Source organism: Podarcis cretensis, assembly GCF_951804945.1.
Source record: "Podarcis cretensis genome assembly, chromosome: 5".
Taxonomy (NCBI): domain Eukaryota; kingdom Metazoa; phylum Chordata; class Lepidosauria; order Squamata; family Lacertidae; genus Podarcis; species Podarcis cretensis.
Genome location: NC_137174.1, coordinates 78,856,232 through 78,875,475, shown reverse-complemented (window position 1 = coordinate 78,875,475; position 19,244 = coordinate 78,856,232). Strand labels below are relative to the sequence as shown.

Below are 19,244 nucleotides of genomic sequence, written 5' to 3'. Positions count from 1 at the left end.
CAGGCGCCCCACTTCCTGGTTTAGGCCGAGGGAATGTGAATTAACACTAGTAATATTAGGGTCTGGTTCGCCAGAAGTGGCTTCGTCGTGCTGGCCACATGACCCGGAAGCTGTACGCTGGCTCCCTCGGCCAGTAAAGCGAGATGAGCGCCGCAACCCCAGAGTCGGTCATGACTGGACCTAATGGTCAGGGTTCCCTTTACCTTAATATTAGGGAAAGGAAGTCACTGGCGGAGGAAGGGGGCATAGGGGGTGCGGTCCGCCCTCGTGGGATGCTCACCATGCCACCGCCATGAGCGGCACGCCATGCCCCCAGGTGCACCACATGTGAGCCGATCTGTGTGCCGGAGCAGCTAGCTCTGCCTCTGTCCATTTCTGATTTAAAAAGCATGTTATAAGTGCCATGGGTAGTTTCTACCAACTATACACCCTGCTATCCCATACATCCATGTAGCATTTGCCCTATTTGTGTTTGGAGTAGGGCTTTTTTTTCAGCCGGAACTGGCCGGAACTCAGATCCATCACCTCTGAGGTGATTGCCATTCTAGGAGAACGAAAGAGGTGTTCATGGTGACTTCCTACACCTCTTTTTCTAGAAAAAAATAGCACCGGTTGTGCTTGTCCTTGATAAGCGCGAAAGAATGGGGGATACTTTTCAAGCAGTTCTGAGTCTATGCTCCATTGTCCCACCGGAGCCATTTTTACATGATACACAAACAGAAAGAGTATATAAAACTGTGAAAATGATATATATGAGGTATTAACTTCCAAAGTTTAATAATCTCTTCAGGGGACTGGGTGTTTGATATTTTTTTTCCTCAGTGCCCCCCCCCCCTTTTGCAGACTGAATTTATATAGAAAAATGGTTTCAGCTGAAGACGTAGAGAAATCACTTCAGCTAAATCACACATGGGTGGACGCGAAGTCTGCTACCAATAAAAATTAACTGATGGAAGAGGCTTGCAGAAATACAAAGGAGAAATAGCAGGGAAACTCTGAAGAAATCTGCTGGCAAACAAATCTGACTCAACATGAAAAGAATATTGGGGGAAAATCTGACGGAGTGGAATAACAGGAAGCTTAGTCAGTTCTGGAAGAAACAAAAAATAAAGAGTGTGTTCTTTTGTGAGACAGAAGTAGGAAGGGAGACTACTGTACTTTAAACAAATCGGAGGGATTGGCAGCCACAGTGCTTGAAAAAAGAGATTATGAACTCAATGGGATGGTGACCATATTAAAGTAAAATGGATATCTGGCTGGAATATGATATGAAGCCACAGAGCCCAAAGAGTACAGCTGGTATAAACAAGAAAACAAAACTTGAGGAAGTGTGTCCATAAGAAAATAATAAACTAGATGGACTGATCTCAACAGAAAAAAAATCCCCAAACCACTTTAAAAATCCACAATTAATCATTCATTCCAATTTTTTCTTCTCCCTAATTCATTTAATTTTCTAAAAGGACACAAGGAAGCGTTTGACGAAATTAAAATGATGTTTTGAAGCAGATCAAAATGCTAAGTGAAATAAATAAATGAATAAATACTTAACCTTTGATTAGCCTGCAATTGAGTGGGGAATGGGCTTATTTCTGTGACAGTTACAAATGCCACCCTCACAAACGTTAATAGGCATGGAAATAGAAAATCCCTTTCCAAAGATTAATCAGATATCAGTGAGATCTTAATTAATATCTCAATTCCTTTGGCATACAAGCTTCTATATATAGAAAGAGGTTAGTCCTCCAACAAAACATGCTTCTAAATTATCTCATCCTTCTCAAATGGATCCATTGTGCCAGATATGGGGAAGCTGTAGTCCTTCTGGTGTTCCTGGACTCCAACTCCCATCAGCCTCAGGATGCATAAGCAATGGTCAGGGATGATGGCCACGACTGGTCAGGGGTCCCTTTACCTTTACCTAAGTTAGTTATTGGTATGAGCTTTCATGTGCACGCACACTTCTTCAGTTACCTACCTGTAACTATTTAATTACAGTTTAACACCTGAAAGCTGAAGCTGACCACTGTATCCCACTTTGGAAACTATTTCATGATATGTGTGTGCACGTGTGTATAGCACATAAGCTTCTCATACTGATTCAAATACATAACTGGATTTTTTTTAAGTATTTTGTTTGTTTGTGAGGGCCAGCACATGTACCAATGCAAACTGTGAATTCACTGGGGTTGACACAGGAGGAAAATATTAAAAGGGTTTATCCTGTATTTTCTACAAAAATGGGAAGAAAGTAAAATAGTGGTTGAGATCCAGAGTACCCTGAGGACAAGTGGAAAGCACCTCCACTCAAAGAAGGAATAATTGCAGATTTATTGCTCCAACGACATCCCTCTGTGCCTGCTCTGGCTTTCTGGTTTTGAGGAACAGCTTTTTGAATTATGGTGCTGGAGGAGACTCTTGAGAGTCCCATGGACTGCAAGAAGATCAAACCTCTCCATTCTGAAGGAAATCAGCCCTGAGTGCTCACTGGAAGGACAGATTGTGAAGCTGAGGCTCCAGTACTTTGGCCACCTCATGAGAAGAGAAGACTCCCTGGAGAAGACCCTGATGTTGGGAAAGATGGAGGGCACAAGGAGAAGGGGGCGACAGAGGACGAGATGGTTGGATGGTGTTTTCGAGGTTACCAGCATGAGTCTGACCAAGCTGCGGGGGGGCAGTGGAGGACAGGAGTGCCTGGCGTTCTCTGGTCCATGGGGTCACGAAGAGTCGGACATGACTAAACGACTAAACAACAACAACAACAAAAGTGCCACAGGATGGATGGATGGGAAGGGAATAGCTCTGCAGCACTTGAGGAACTCCGTGTGTGGAACTTTGGATCTAGACCAATGGCAACACTGGTGGCAGGGCAAACAGCAAACAGCATTTCAGCATCAGTCATTAAAGGTGCAAAGATCAGTGCTCGTTAGGGCATAAAATACACAGAAACAGTTTATAGGAAATGGCAAGGGGCGGGGGGAGACTCAGAGATGAGCTAATACATTAAAAATTTGACCCTCTTTGGTAAACAGGAGTTGGGAACATTTCAACAACCCAGAGTTAAGGGCAGAATGAAGTATAAAGATTAAAAACAAAACAAAACATTGGAAAACAATGAAAGAAAGATGTAAACTGTATAATTAATGGGGTTTTGTTCCTTTATGGCTGCTGAGAAAATAACAGTAGGGCTTCAATGAGGGGAGGGGAGTTGTGAGTGAATTAAATTTATTAGTTGCTGTACATTGCCCATCAGAGGCACTGAGGGTCCTAAGGAATGGACCCAGGTTATAGTCTAAAAGTACACTGGGCCACCACCTTGCTGAAACTAAGCAAGTCTGGGTCTGGTTGACTGACTTCTTGGGAACCACATTCAGGCTGCCTTTGGTTCCATGACAGAAAAAACCCGACAAGGGATAAATACTGGGCTCTATTGAATCACACCCTGAAGATTTCTCAGACTGTTTGTGGAAATGGTCTATCTGAGAGAATGGAGGGCAATGTGGTCAATGCCCTTAACAGGGGCAGAGGCAACACAGCCTATCATTCCGCCATCTGGTTCTCATTCAAAGTGGAAGCTAGAGATATTGCCAGGCTTGATCTCTGCATAATTCCCAGTACTCCACATAACTCAACAGGTTTCAGGTGCAGGCCTAAATGATGCTTGAGATTAGCAACCTCAGTTTCATGCATCTCTGCCACATGTGATGGTAGGGATGAAAGAGGAGAACAGGGTAATTTCTCACACAAAAATGAGATTAGTAGTACCTGAACATTTCGGCTCTTATCTCAAACTTCTTATTATTGTAATAGAAGCTGGGGGTCATGGTTCATATACAGGGGAGGACAACTCATCTCTCCTCCATGGATGTGCATGCTGCTGCCACATCTATCTTGAATAAAAGTGTTTAAAGAGCTTTAAAGTGTGGGCCTGTGCCTTGAAACACTGCACAAAAGGAATTCTGGATGACCCCTTATCCACAGTGACATTTTTATTACAGAAAAACACATTGCGGGGATGGGGAACCTGTGACTCTCCAGATGGACTACCGCCATCCATCCAGGAGCTGCTATCCAGTGATGACAAGTAGAGAGCCACAGATTGCCCACCCCCGATGTACTGAATCTCGGTCGCTCCCTATGAGCAGAAAGAGTCCTTCCATACATCATGTATACTAGGTGGCGGAGAGAGAGATGTTCCAATCTAAACCAAAGGTGGTTTATTCATAACTAGGCACTCCAGGCGTACAGATAACTTGCAGGAACCTTGTGACTGAGTAGTCAGGTTTCAAGCACTGCAAGTGAGAGCCAGAGAGACGGAGAGCCAGACAGACAGACACAGAGAGAGGGAAGGGGACTTCACTATGTGTGAAACTATTGATAAGGGTGTGAGAGAGACGTTCATAGATTTGCTGCTCTTGTTCAGCTGTTAGAACGGAACCAATCCTTTAGTTTTGCTGGAAGTGTGGGATATGCTGAGAAGTTGTCATTCACGTGTAAACATGTAATACTCAGATTCTGTGAAGATTTATTATGAAATGCATAATGCTTGCTTTTCCTGGATTTTATTCTGAACACAGTGTGTTTCTACTGTAGGAGACACTGTCCAGACATTACACTCTTTTTATAAGGTGCTGGGAATCTTTTCTATACAGCAAAGGTGTTGGTGGCCTTGTGCACATGCGTTGTTTAATGGAACATTTGCATTTTATAAACTAACTGGTTACAAGTCTGAAGGGCTTTTTTAACTTGTTTATTACATTGTTACATTCTGTTAATTTTTGTTAGCCATCTTGATTTTCTAAGAGAAAAGCAGGAGAGATTAGTTTTTTAAAAGCGTATGCAATTTTTACTGTACCGTTAGCTGACTTGAGTATAATATGGAGAATGACAATAAAATGAAATGATGGCAACATAGCCAATGCCCTGAAGCATCCGACCTTCCATGCAGTTATCTCAAAAGATATCCGTTTAGCTTCAATGACACAGTTCTGAAGTAACCTTTTTTAAAAAAAAAAAAACTGGGCTAAAAAACTCGGAACTGGATTTGCCATTGCATTCTGATGTCAGGATTTCCAAATCCTTTACACCATAGTTTGTAGGATCAGAATTAAGCCAACATACATAGGATTCAAACAAATAAGATCCAGGCATGGGCAGGATCAGAATCTCACGTTCTCAGATCAACTTACTTATTTGATTTTAATGTAATAGGGCTAATCCTGTTTTTGTTGCTGATTTGTAATACTGAGTGGGTTTCATTCAGCTAATTACCCTGGCTCTCTGCCTAACATATGGTGCAAAATATCACTCAAATAACTTTTTCAAAGAAGTATTTTTCTTTTTTTTACTTTATAGGCTAACAAACTGTTTTATACACAGTCCCACTGGTGACCCCCATACATTCAGCGGAGGCTCCAGGCTACTAAGACTTCTTAGTGACTTAATACAGGACTATATTCATAGTGTATGTGTTAATAACCATGCTGCAAACATATCAAAATTACTTTTGACATGTGTGATCAAATCCATCAAAATTTAAAAAAACGAAATAAAGGCTCATTGCATCTATTAGTCTAAGCCTTCTAGCTACGCAGGTAATTTTCACCAAGAATGCAACTGGCAGGGATGGATACAACTGCAGGCCAGATAACAATTTCTCTGACTGCCATCTCTGGTTGTAAATAATTAAAGAAAATCTGGATATGTCAGTACCTACTACACATTACTCATAGCATGTAGTCTGGGCTGCAATAACAGCTGCTGAGGGGCAAGGAAAGGCGAGCCCTAAAACATTCACGCCCGGCTTGTGGGATTCCCAGAGGCATCTAGAGGGCTGTAGTGGGAAGCAAAACATTGGACTCCATGAACCTCTGGTCTGATCCAGCCGGGCTCTTCTAATGTTCACATGAGATCATTAGCCAGCAGCACAATGTTTGCTTTGGACGGAAAACTAATATCCTATTATCATTCGAAAATTCTACACGTATTGGAATAAAAGCAACGGCATGGTAAGTATACAGCCCCGCTTGGTTTAAAACATAAATTAGCTTTTCATTATCAACTTGTAACTCACAAGCCATGGCTGTACCCTGGATAAGCTCCTGTGCAATTACAATTATTGGTATAAATTCAATAGCAACGGCCAAGTCATTCACATCTGAAAATTGGCTACAGAGCTCTGCACTCGAATGCAGCCACCGCTCCCATTATTGGCTGTGCCTATCGGAGTTTTCATTACAATGACTTCACACAAGAGAGTGACAGGATATCTGGTAAAGAGGATTAATAAATCATGTCAGAGATGCATGAAACGGCAAGTTTGCCAAAGCTGCCCACTCCTCCACTTGCTGCAAGGGCCACAAAGCGAAACTAGGAAATGCAGTATAGAGACACTCTTAGAAATGTTCAGAAAAACCAAGGCAGAAAAAAGGAAGCAAAATGAGCTTGCATCTGTAAACCCAAGGCAGTTCTGCTGCATGCTTTAACCCAGTTATACATTTTCCCTACTCTTCATGGACAATGCCCCACGTTTCAGACACGTGTCAATTGTTTGATGCTTGCAACAAAAGAATTTCCACATCTTATCTTACCTCTCAAGTACAACACTTTCCAACGGAGCCAGCTGCAAGTATGTATAATAATCAAATGCAAAACTATCAAGTGATGTACACGGCATGCGAGAGCTGCAGCTAACAGCAGTGTCATACAACCAATAGCAGAACGAACACCAGCACTAGGCTTGACAGCCACGGGATTCATTTTAAGAGTCCTGTATATTCCTTAAAAATCAGGTGTGGGGAAACTTTGGCCCTCCAGATGGTGCTGAACTATAGCTCCCATCAGCCCCTGCAAGCATAACCAACAGCCAGGGATGATGGGAGTTGTAGCCAATTGTCAGTTTGAGATCTTCTCCCCACATGAATGACTCTTACTGTGAGGTGTGAACCATCATAGAACCACAGAAACCTAGAATTATGGACCAAAAGTGTCATCTACTCCAACCCTCTGCAATGCAGGAATCTTTTGTCTAATGTGGTGCTCGAACCCAAAACCCACAATCAAGAATCTCATGCTCTACTGACTGAGCCATCCCTCTCTTGCCACTGGCAGGCCTTTCTCACCCTCTCTGATGTATAAGCAACATTTCAGCTGCACAAGCAGGGGTCCCATACTTTAACTCATGATCCAGATGTTCTGGATCAATTAAGGGTGCTTTTCTCTTCGATGCAGGAAAGGGCAACAGTCTCGCCAGACACAGTCTCACTGCACTTTGAAGATGCTCAGGTCGCCTATAAGGACAACACTCTGAATTGAAGAGGGGGACCTGAAAGATTTCCTGCAGATGTACTGTAGACTTTTGATAGCCTCTCAAGTTCAATGTGATGACAGAGACAAGACCTTTCTCCTTTCCCCTCAGGGTAGGGTCACTGCCACATCCAAATTAGGTCTGGCTAGCAAAGCCTGTGCATAAGGCCGTAACGTGTAGCTGCTTTACTGTGTCCGACTGAAGGGGCTGTGGCCAAAACTACAGCACCAACATATATTTCTCTGTAGTATTCAGGGCTTGCAGCTAATCACAGTACCAGATTATATACAACTATTTGCTGGTGCAGTGCCTGAAAATAACTAAACTACTCAAAATACAGGGTGAATGAATGTAAACCTTAGAACATGTTACCACAGTGTAATGGTATTTGTCTAAGCAAGGCCTAAAGCAATGATTAACGTATTGAAGGGTGCCTTCCTTCAGGAGACAGAAGTTTCTGAGTATTATGCTTATTAGAGGAACGCGGATGGCGCTGTGGTCTAAACCACAGAGCCTAGGGCTTGCCGATTGGAAGGTTGGCAGTTCGAATCCCCGCAACGGGGTGAGCTCCCATTGCTCTGTCCCAGCTTCTGCCAACCTAGCAGTTCGAAAGCATGCCAGTGCATGTCGATAAATAAGTGGGAAGGTAAATGGCGTTTCCGTAAGCTCTGGTTTCCGTTGCGCCAGAAGCAGTTTAGTCAAACTGGCCACATGACCCAGAAAGCTGTCTATGGACAAATGCCAGCTCCCTTGGCCTGAAGCGAGATGAGCGCCATACCCCATAGTCGCTTTTGACTGGACTTAACCATCCAGGGGTCCTTTACCTTTTTACCTTACCTAAGTTTAGGACCACTGTTATCTCTTGCCATCTATAAACCTCTCAGCCAAGGGCACAGAATTTAAATGGATATTCCATCTTTTCTTACCCTCTCTCCCACACACACACACACACACACACTCGCACACACTTTTAAACACTAGTGGAAATGAGTGAATTGCATTATGCTGTCAATCGACTGACAAGCAGAGAACTGACTTAGAACTGCCTTTCCACACAAAGCGCTTTTCCAAGCCTTATTACCCGTTTTGTAGATCAATATTTCACAAAGACAACCATGCACTACAGATAACTGTCTAATCAGGCTCTTATCTGGTGAGTAAGCACACTTTTCAGCTCCACTGAAAAGGCCTGCAAAAACTGCTTATCGCATGAACTGGTGAGATAATATAATAATAATGGAACAGAACAGCACCAGTAAGCTGGAATACAAAATTGAAATAAAGATAAGATTTAAACAATTCCCAAGACTGTGATCTGCACCTCTGTAAATCTGGAGCAGCTGCATAAAAAAAATCAGGCATGCTACTGTAGACTATGCTGCTTCATGAGGACATCCATGCCAAAAGATGTTGTTTAAAAAAATACTAAAGGTATAAAAATAGCATCCAATGTTTCGTCTCTTTACTAACAAGAGTGAAATGGAATATTCATGCTCATCTCTAACTCCACAGTGAGTTGATAAGAATGTTATGCTCCGTGGTCTCAGGGTTGGGCCTCTAAAACAATACATGCCAATATGCCCAGCCCCATTTCCAGTGCTGAGGAACACAATAAACAGCCTCTGGCATCTTCTCCTTCAATCATCCACCCAGTGCCAAATTAGACACCGAGGAAGCCATTTTTGTCCCTCTTAATGTCAATCACCCTCACATATAATGCAGAGGTGGGATACACACACACACACACACACACACACACACACAGCAGTGCTAACAGAAAGCTGAACCCTCCCACCTACAGGAGAGGGTCATCACAGCTCAGTAGCTTTGCAAGTGGAAGCTCCCAGATTCAAGACAAACTATGCTGAAATGGAGGAACCTGTGGTCTGACTGTTTAAGGCTGCTTCCTATATGCTCTCCTGCACCCTGTTGCATGAGGGTGCTTTTTCATTACAAATTGCAGGAAGGTTTTGAAGTGTGTTCAGCTGAACACATTCAAAAGTGCCTTTCAGACATTCCTGCTCACCATGGGAAGAGTAGGTAGAGGCAGGTTTTGCTTGCACACCATGACACCTCTCCACTTTCAGCCCTCGTGCATTCAGCAGAATGCCTGAAAAAAGCTATTAATTATTAGTTGTCATACCTTGGGTTACTTACAGACGCTTCAGGTTGTGTTTTTTTTGGGTTACGGACCCACCAAAACCCGAAAGTACCAGAACAGGTTACTTCCAGGTTTCGGCGGTCACGCATGCGCAGAAGCGCTAAATCGCAACCCACGCATGCGCAGACACACCGCTGCGGATTGCAAACGCTGCAGGTTGTGAACGCGCATCCCGCACGGATCACGTTCGCAACCCGAGTGTCCACTGTAGTAGTATTTGCGTTTTTATTTATTAATTTATGGAAAAGCTTTTGCACATGCCTCAAGATGATTTTCCCATTCCTGCCCTAAGGCATGTTGCTGAATATGTGCATAGACTGCACTAGAGCAGCACACCTCACTTTATGATAGAATCAAAGAACTGCAGAGTTGGGAGGGACGTTGAGGTGGTACTTGGTGAGCTATGAATGGGTTGATACATAAATAAGAAGAAAATGAGTACGGAGGTAAATGAAACACTGCTGACCCTTGCAACAGATAAAAGGAGAACTGGGAATTGCCTAATGCCACATGTTATTACAGAGTCTGCCAAACGGTTGGGACACTTGAAATTCTGAGAAAGTGCCATTAGGTGTCCTTCACAAAATGGTTGCTATGAGGAGTGGACGTAACACAAAATGGCTGCCGCACCTCAAAGTGCATAGAAAGAGACAGGACCCCCCCCAAGACAGTGCAGGCATGCCCCCTGCATCAGCCCCCCCATCAACAGAAAAAGGCAACATCATCAGTGACCACTGTATGCACTCACAGAGAGAAGCTCTTCCCAACCCTCACCTGTTCAGAAAAGAAGGGAAGGTGGCTGTCCAGGCCTAGCATCCAATGAAATGTTCAAGGTGGTGTGTTCATTGTAGTAGATGCTGAGCCAGTGCAAACAGGTACAGAGCAGGGACAGCAAACTATCTCTCACACATTGTGAACTTCCGAGGGGATATTGAATCTTTGTAGGCCCACAGGTGCTGCGTTGGCAACCCTTGTGCTATTATATTTATTGGGAACGCTTGGTCAGGGTGGAGCTGCTCCATGGGTATAAACAGGGAACTAAAAGAGCTGTTTATCTGCAAGGATCATGTTTGCAAAATTTTCTTCAGTGGTTAACCAGGGAACAAAGAGTGCTGTGTAAAAGCTGTAACATGTGCAGCTACCTAAACAGAATCATCCCTACAGAGAGAGACATCTGCCTGAAATTTGGTTAAGCAAAGTTCTTTTTTTTTTTTTTTCAAAGACAGCAGAACTTCTTGAGAAGATGAAGAGACACATTAACCCTAGACCAAACCTGATCATAGATGCCCAGAAGATGCAAAAGCAAGAGGAAGAGCTGTTGCTTTGGTAATTTGATGTTCAGAATTTTAAAAACTCAAGGTGCTCTTTGTAGTCTTTTCAAAATGGGAGTGGAACAAGCATAATTCACAAGGATGTTGTGACCATTTTGGGGGGGCCATGCGTGGCCACAGGAAGAGTGTGTAGACTTTCCATTTATCCCTCTGAAGGCTTACCAATGGGGCATTATGAAATGCAGTTCTTGTATAAGACACTAAAATATTATTGCTAAAGAGATGCATTAGCCTACAGGCAAACACCACAGGAAGGGGGGGAAGTCTATGCCAGCAGAACCCCAGAGTCCTGTGAAATGGTAGATTCCAAGTGATTCATTGATGGTGGTGATGATTGCATTGCCTTTCATCCTGGAGAACCCCAGAGCCATGCACAATATGATAAATATATATATATAACCAGCTATACCAGCCAATTAAAACACTCCCCCCCCCCAAAAAAAAACCCCATACTAAACTAAAGCAACAGCTCAACATAGTAAGCACAATACCAAAGACTGCTACAACCTAGGGCAAATCTGTATCCCAAAAGCGTGCATGAACAAATAAATCTTTAAAAAGTAACAGTGTGGGATACAACCATACTCCCCTGGAAAGAGAACTCCATAATCAGGGTGCCTCCACCAAGAATGCTATGCTCATGTCACTGTATCATGGGGTCCATGCTCTGCTGATCTCGGGGCATGAGGTCGGTAGTTAGACAGGAAGGCTCCCCTTGGCTCTGCACTGGCAGATGTGTATAAATTAGACATGGTGTTGAATTCTATTTTACTATGAAATCTGGTAATGGGCTTGCTATAGTAGTAGATTTCCTGTATTGACAGGAAGTTGGGTTAGATCACCTTGGAGGCCTCTTACAACTCCATGACTCTAAGCAGAAAATAATTTGTTGCTTCTTCTGTATGTACTATTAATAGGAAGCAAAAAATCTAGCCAAAATCCATCACCTTTAAGTCCTACAATGTTGAAGAGAAAATTGAGCACATGCTTGTATCTCTTCAATTGAAATCAATGGGACTTATAAGTGATGTGTCGTCCCCTCTCATACCTCCACCCCATTATTTTTTGGGGTATTCCATTTACACGGACGTAAGAACTAAATGGGACGCGGGTGGCGCTGTGGATAAAACCTCAGCGCCTAAGACTTGCCAATCGTATGGTCGGCAGTTCGAATCCCCGCGGCGGGGTGAGCTCCTGTCTTTCGGTCCCAGCTCCTGCCCACCTAGCAGTTCGAAAGCACACTTAAGTGCAAGTAGATAAATAGGTACCGCTTTATAGCGGGAAGGTAAACGGCGTTTCCGTGTGCTGCGCTGGTGCTGGCTCGCCAGAGCAGCTTCGTCATGCTGGCCACGTGACCTGGAAGTGTCTCTGGACAGCGCTGGCCCCTGGCCTCTTAAGTGAGATGGGCGCACAACCCTAGAGTCAGACACGACTGGCCCGTACGGGCAGGGGTACCTTTACCTTTAAGAACTAAATAACTGGACCAACTAATAGCTCAAGCCAAATTATGGTCTGTTCAACCCAAAGCAGAGGATTTACTTGCTGGCAGAAAGAGAGAAACAATTGCAAAAGAAGACTCGTTTCCATTTACAGCAACAACACAGTGCCAAAAATATCTAAATAAAAATGTGGTAGATTCTCACAATGATAACCAAGGGTACTGGCTGTTCTTAAGCACTGTTTAGTCTCCACAGTCATGAAGCACTGAAAACTGTTTTCATCTTACTTGTGCTAGTTATAACACATGGTCTCGACTTTGAGCAAACTTTGAACTGAACTATAAGTGGGTTAATTTTGGCTGGACTGTGCCCAGTATATATCGCCAGCTGGTAGTTAAACCCAATGACTGCATGTCTGAAAATGGGAGACAATAAAATTGATACACTGCTGCCATGGGTATCTTATGCGATTGAGAAGAAAACCGCCTGAGCCAAATTTTAACCTGGTTCTCTTTTTTTGGTGGGTATGCCGTAATGTTGTCACATTAGCCAAACAGGAGGCCTCATTCTGGCGGAGCCAGTAGGAACAGACTGAAAACACCTCTCAAATTCAAGTTAATCTATCTCTCTCTCTCTCTCTCTCTCTCTCTCTCTCTCTCTCTCTTTTTTTTTAAATATCCTAGCCAAGGCTAAGTATAAAGATTCAGAAGGAACATGAGGCCCTTCAAGGTAACTATTTATGGTACAAATATACCCAGTTCAGGAGGAGGGGTAGGAAAAGGGAAGATTCAAACCCTCATTTTGAAGCTAGTTGAAAACCTGAGGAAACAACCCACTTATTTCCAAAATATATCCCTTATATTTTAATAATAATAATAATAATAATAATAATAATAATAAATGTTCCAGTTTTGCAGTTACAAAAATGATTGAGACCTAACTTTGCAGATACAACATGCAGGCAGAAAAGCAGCATGCAATAAACTAAATATGTGAATATTCAGTAAAAAGAAACTGTCTCTTTTTTTGACAGTTTTGCAGTAAGACATTTTGCCGCTGTGAGATTGAGGGGGAAATAGCTTTCCTTTGTGAAGCATCCAACTGAGCTGACGAAATGAAATGTAACATTCAAACTAAGTGGCAAGGATTAATAAAGAGACATAATCTAGATACCAATGGTGGCAAGGTACTCTTTGGGTCTTGTGGTTGAGCAGTACACAGAAAGACCAGCAGTAAGTAGAGCCAAAGGCAGGCAGAGCTGCAACCTAACTGGTTTTAAGTACGAGGGCAGGCAGGTGGGACTGGCTGGGGTCAGACTGGGATTGATGGAGCAATGCAACCACTTGCTCTAATGGACCTTCCTCCACAGCTAGATACTGAAATTAAAGCAGAAACAGAAGGTCAGCTCACATGTGACTTCAAGCCAGGCTCGATCCTAGTTTCCAAACATGGTTTGCATGGCAAGTATAAACCATACTTTGCCAGTTCATGTGAAACTGCAAACTTTGATTAGTCTCAAGGAGGAAATTACAACAGCGCAAAGTTTAGCATTACATGTGAACCAGCTCTCTAGGAAGTTATGGCTAATAACACCAATGAATAGAAGCCAATGTGATCCGGCTACACTTGGATAACTTCAGCCAGGTAACTTGAGAAGTATTGTTTCAGAAAGTTGAAATTTGGTAGGTTTGCCTTTACATGTGAGCTAATTCAAATTCCTACCCCAGCCCCAATGCTCACTTGTGTGCTTTGCATAGTAGATGCGGCATAGTTTATGTAGTGTCATTGTGTAGAGTGGCAGGGGAAACCCAGCCAGATGGGCAGGGTATAAATAAATTATTATTATTACTATTATTATTATTATTATTATTATTATTATTATTATATCTCAGCATTCCTGCTGTCACTGCATGTTGATTGTTGCATTCAGTTTATGGGGAATATGTGGATTTTATCCGTGAGCGACATTGCGATTGATTTCTTTTGAAAGGATTCTGTCAGTGTTGCTATGCAAGCTTTTGCTTCTATTGCTATCGTTCTTTATTTTGCATTTGCTGAAGAGGTAGCAATGTGTTATGTTACACTAGCTCTGGCATAATACTTGCTTATGTGATGGGAGACACAGGATCACTCTATAAGAAAATGAACAAAGTGTTCTGAGCAATGAGCAAATGGTACGGGAGATTCATAGAGCTCCTGGTATTTATAGGTTGCAATCCTATTCCCACTAAACTTGAAGAAAGGCTCATTGAACCTACTTCTAAGTAGATATGTAATGGGCTGCACTGTATGTTTGAGTTATAGAAGACATGGGCAGCTTCAAATTGGATCAGTGTAACAATGCTAAAATGGCAGGGAGGTGGGAATTAAACCTTCCTCCTCCCCTCACATCACCTCCAAGAAATCTACTATTTGCCCCAGTGGGGTTGGGGATTACTTGGGAAGCGTTTGAATGATTCAGATTTAGGCAAAGGCAAAGGCAGAGGATTAAATTCCTCTTTTCCTAGCACCATTGCTTCAATCCCATTTAGTGTCATGCACAAACCAGTTGCTATTAAACAAAACTTAAAACATCAGGAAATCACGGGTCTCCCACATTACATGTATATAGCTCTCAGTATCATCATCATTATCATCGTTATCTTTTAGCTTATTACTTATCAGAGATTACATAATTGTTACTTGAAAATTAGAACGAGGCAACACCACACCATGGAATAACAAAACTGCTGTTCAGTCCCGGCCAGGCATGGATACAGACAGGTCTGAGATCCTCAAAGGAAGTTGATCCTTGACTTTCCAGAACCACAAAGGCCACATTCTGATGTTACTTAATGTGGTGTGTATTTAATTGCATTTTTTATTGCAAGGAAAGGAACTGCTGCAGGCTTTTCGTTAATGGAAACAGCTGCAGAAATCAGCTGTTTCTGTGTTGGGAAACAAACAAAGGATTCGGATTGTATCAAAATAATACAAAGGGAAGAATTACTGACCACACAAACACAAAACGAAAAGATTTACATGCTGAATTCCAAGGTATTGTTGGATGGGGGGGGGAGTAGTGCTGAAATTGTAAAAATATTATAAAAATGCCACCACTACCCTTCAATTTTTCTACCAAAAAAGACAGAAGAAAATTGAGGATAGAAGATAAACAATGTATCTTAGAAGCCATGCATAACACCAAATGTAGGAAAATATGTAGGGGAATGCTTTTCAGAATAAATTTCTAACAGATGTCTGCAGCAACACTTTTCCATTTCACAGAACATGTGAAAAAGATTAGCAGGTTCATGAGGTTAACACACGGAAGGAGGGGGGCAGACAAGATACAATTGAACTGCTACCCTGATTTATCAACGATATTCAAAACAAAACTACCAGGATACTAAAGCTATACCATGTCAAGTATATAGATTTGTGTGTTTCTGTGTGTGTAGACACACACACACACACACACACAGAATTGCAGTTTTCATGTTCAGCAACACAGTACAAATTCTAAACCAATTAAGGCCCTGTACAACGCAACAAAGCTAATGAAAATAAATGCAGCCATCTATTTAGTTCTGTCTGTGCCTGCCTCTGCAATGCGATTTGCAAGCTACTGTGTCATTGACCTCCATTCTGCTCTGAATGCCTCAGAGAGAAGGAAAGACAATGTCGTCTGCATTCAACCAACATCACCGGCTTTCTGCCACACATGCAAAATAATTTCAGGAGGAATCGCATAGCATTATGCACCAGGTACTTTATGAGTTGGAGTGCACCAGCTCCAGGAACTATTTCTTTTTCACTGTAACTTCTGGATCTTTCCTTTATACTGCAGCCACCATGCCAAAAGCAACTATTTGAAAATAATAGTACAAAAGTATCTCTATTCTACTTGGGAGCAGAATGTCAGGATGTTGTTAACAGCTGATTCTGAACATCTTACGCCTCTGATGGCTTGGTGTGACACCTACACTAAAAAAATAAATTCTTTAATGAGCTCAGCATATGAAACTTATTGTTACAGAAGTGGTTGGTTCATTTTGGAGGCTGGTGAACAAAGGCCTAATGTGGAAATATGTGCATACAGAGAGAATAGCTCATTGGTAGAGGGCATAACCAGGCAGATCTAAAACTTCTGTTAAGCTATCAAGGTAAATTTCTGTTGATTTCTATCCTGCTATGATATATACCGTTGATTACTACTTTTATTGATTATGTCCAGCGCCTATTAGTAGAGGGAAAGAAGCAGGTTCAGACTTCTCTATATGTCATCAGGAGTGTCACAGCAAGCAGCACAGATCAAATGTTCATGTGAAACAATGTGTGGTGGGGCTGGAGCCAACCGTCTCCTATAGAGAGGAAACAGGCAGGGTAGAAAATGGAAGACTCACCTTCCACCATCTCTCCCTGGTGAACAATTGACTGAAACTTGATGAAGGGTGGAGAAAATAAAGTACAAAAGCCGTAACAGTTATTTATTTCTGGAGCATTTGGGTGTATCTGTAGATCCGGTGAAGTCCCTGCACTCATTTGCGCAACCATGTAGTGCCAGGTAACTCATTCCATTAGCACAAGGATTTAGAGTTGTGTAATGGAACTGTCTCCCTCTCTCCCCAATGTGCACCCCCTAAATCTGCCCTGGGGCTTCACCAAACCCTCCAGAGGCTGGAGGGGGGCAGAAAGGAATTCTGTTGCACTAAGCATAAATCCTTTCACTCATTGAACAAGTGCATGAGATACTGCCCCAAACTTCCCCTCCCATTCCTTCCCCCACCACATTTTTTTGAAAAAAAATCTGCTCTAGGAGTTCTCAGATTTCGTCCGGTTCTACCCTATACAGTGGTACCTCTGGTTACGTACTTAATTCGTTCCGGAGGTCCGTTCTTAACCTGAAACTGTTCTTAACCTGAAGCACCACTTTAGCTAATGGGGCCTTCTGCTGCTGCCGCGCCGCTGGAGCACGATTTCTGTTCTCATCCTGAAGCAAAGTTCTTAACCCTAGGTACTATTTCTGGGTTAACAGAGTCTGTAACCTGAAGCGTATGTAACCGGAAGCGTATGTAACCCGAGGTACCACTGTACATCCAAGATGAAGGCTGTTCTGCAAACTAGGCAAAAGCCAAAGCGTGTGTGTAATTGCAATGTATGTAATTCATATTAATGTGTGAAATATAAGTTAAAGTTAAGAAAACCCCTGTATTTAAATTTAAAAATACCCCTGGACATAGGAAATTTTAATTCAGGCTATAACAGATATGGTGCAGAACAACAGGAGATTTGGGGGGTGGGGGGAAACAGCTTTTTGCTGGACTCAGATAAGCATACAACTCTGAGGATGTTTATCTGACATTTATCACCAAGGGATAGATCTGGAAATCACAAGGACCAGGCTTCCTTGTAAGGTTTATGAGGCTTCCTGTTCTCGCTCAGAAAAGGAAACTTTTCATTATGGAAATCAGTTTCTCTCTTTCTCAAGGGGGAAATTTCACCCTGGTACAAATAAAGTCTGCCCCACTTAGATGATGCTCAAAGCATTTATGAGGCAGGCCTGCCCCCACAACAACAACAAAATGTACCTCATGGTGTTTTGATATTCTACCACTTCAACAGTCAACTTCTGCCCTTTTTACTAACTATTCAATATTTGAGTGTGCAAGCAAGGTTTAACTTTTCTGTTTTGTAATTGTTTTTATGCACTTTGTGGGCTCTGGTTGAAAAGTGGGATATAAATCTACAAAATAAATACAATGAATGCATTAGTATAATAATGCAATTACGAAGAACATTTCTATTGCCTCAGTCTAGGTAAAAATAAAAATAAAATGAGACTATTTCCCCAAGCTTCTGGTTCATTGACATGCTGGTCTTCAGTTAATTTTGCTGCTGGTAGTTACATTTAACTGTTTGCTATTTTATCTGTTGTTGCATTGGTGTTTGATACCGATTTAAGTAAATGGATATATACTAATTCAAAGCTGCTTTGAATACATTTTGGGGAAAAGAAGAATTTCTATTATAAAAAGTACGTGTGTGGTCTAACGGAGCAGCTAAGAGCAAACAGGGGAATTCTCACTTCTCAGAAACTCATCTCTGTCATGAATATTCTCTGTGGCAAGAGAGCAATCCTCAACATGTCTACTTATATACATTTCTCTCACCTTAGAGAGCTATTATAAGAACGGCAATAAGGCAATACACATAAAGTGTTTCGAGCATTTACAAATGTTCTAATGTACAAATAAAAACAACAATTTTGATTGCATTTGAATCATATTGGCTTTTCAAAAGAATATGTGAACCGCCCAGAGAACTTGGTTAATTGGGCGTGAAACAAATGTCAATAAATACAATAAACAAACATGTTTATTAACTACCATCACCACACGTTCAACGAAAGTACCGCAAAGCAGGAGCATAATGATTTTCAGCCAGGTCACGTCAAGCATCTTTCCCACCCTGCATCTTAACTGGTGTCAGATGGATAGGCCACAGATAAAGTCTAGTTAGCTGAACAAGATTGAGATAATACATATTAGGGGAAACAGCTAGAGGACATGACAGGAACTAGGCCCATGTGTCTCTTAATGGGCACATCTGTCATCTGTTTCATAACCCTTAGGTATTGTTGGCTCCCCAGCGACTGCTGCAGTCCCAGAGAGAAGCAGCTGTCATGATTGTTTCCATCATTTATTTGCACTTGGGAAGCAGGTTAAAGCATATTGCCTTCTTTTGTCTCGAACTTCCCCATTCTTATCCTGTCTTTTGAGAGACTGCAAGCAGATTTGCGCTGGTACCCTTCTCCAGAAGGCTGCACCTTTAAATTGCTAGCAAAATGAAATAAAAAACAGAACCCCTGTGCTGCCAGTCAAAACAGTAATGACAGCCCCACGGACAAATAAAAATAAAACAGAGCCTTCTGAGGCGAAGAGCTGGCAATCTGAAGGAGGGAGCTTCCTTGGTGAGGGAATTTTAGCTAGAAGTATTTGGTGGTGGTGATGGAGAGGGGAGGGAAT

General features: G+C 42.3%; 1 protein-coding gene and 1 long non-coding RNA gene across 26 annotated transcripts in view; one reads left to right on the top strand and one right to left on the bottom strand.

Moving 5' to 3' along the window:
- MBNL1 (muscleblind like splicing regulator 1) overlaps positions 1-19,244 on the bottom strand; it is a 172,974-nt gene that overhangs the window by 92,802 nt on the left and 60,928 nt on the right. The window lies entirely within an intron of this gene.
- LOC307217278 lies at positions 14,228-18,493 on the top strand. The gene is made up of 2 exons (XR_013839519.1): positions 14,228-16,392; positions 18,237-18,493. It is a non-coding gene; the product is annotated as an uncharacterized lncRNA (long non-coding RNA).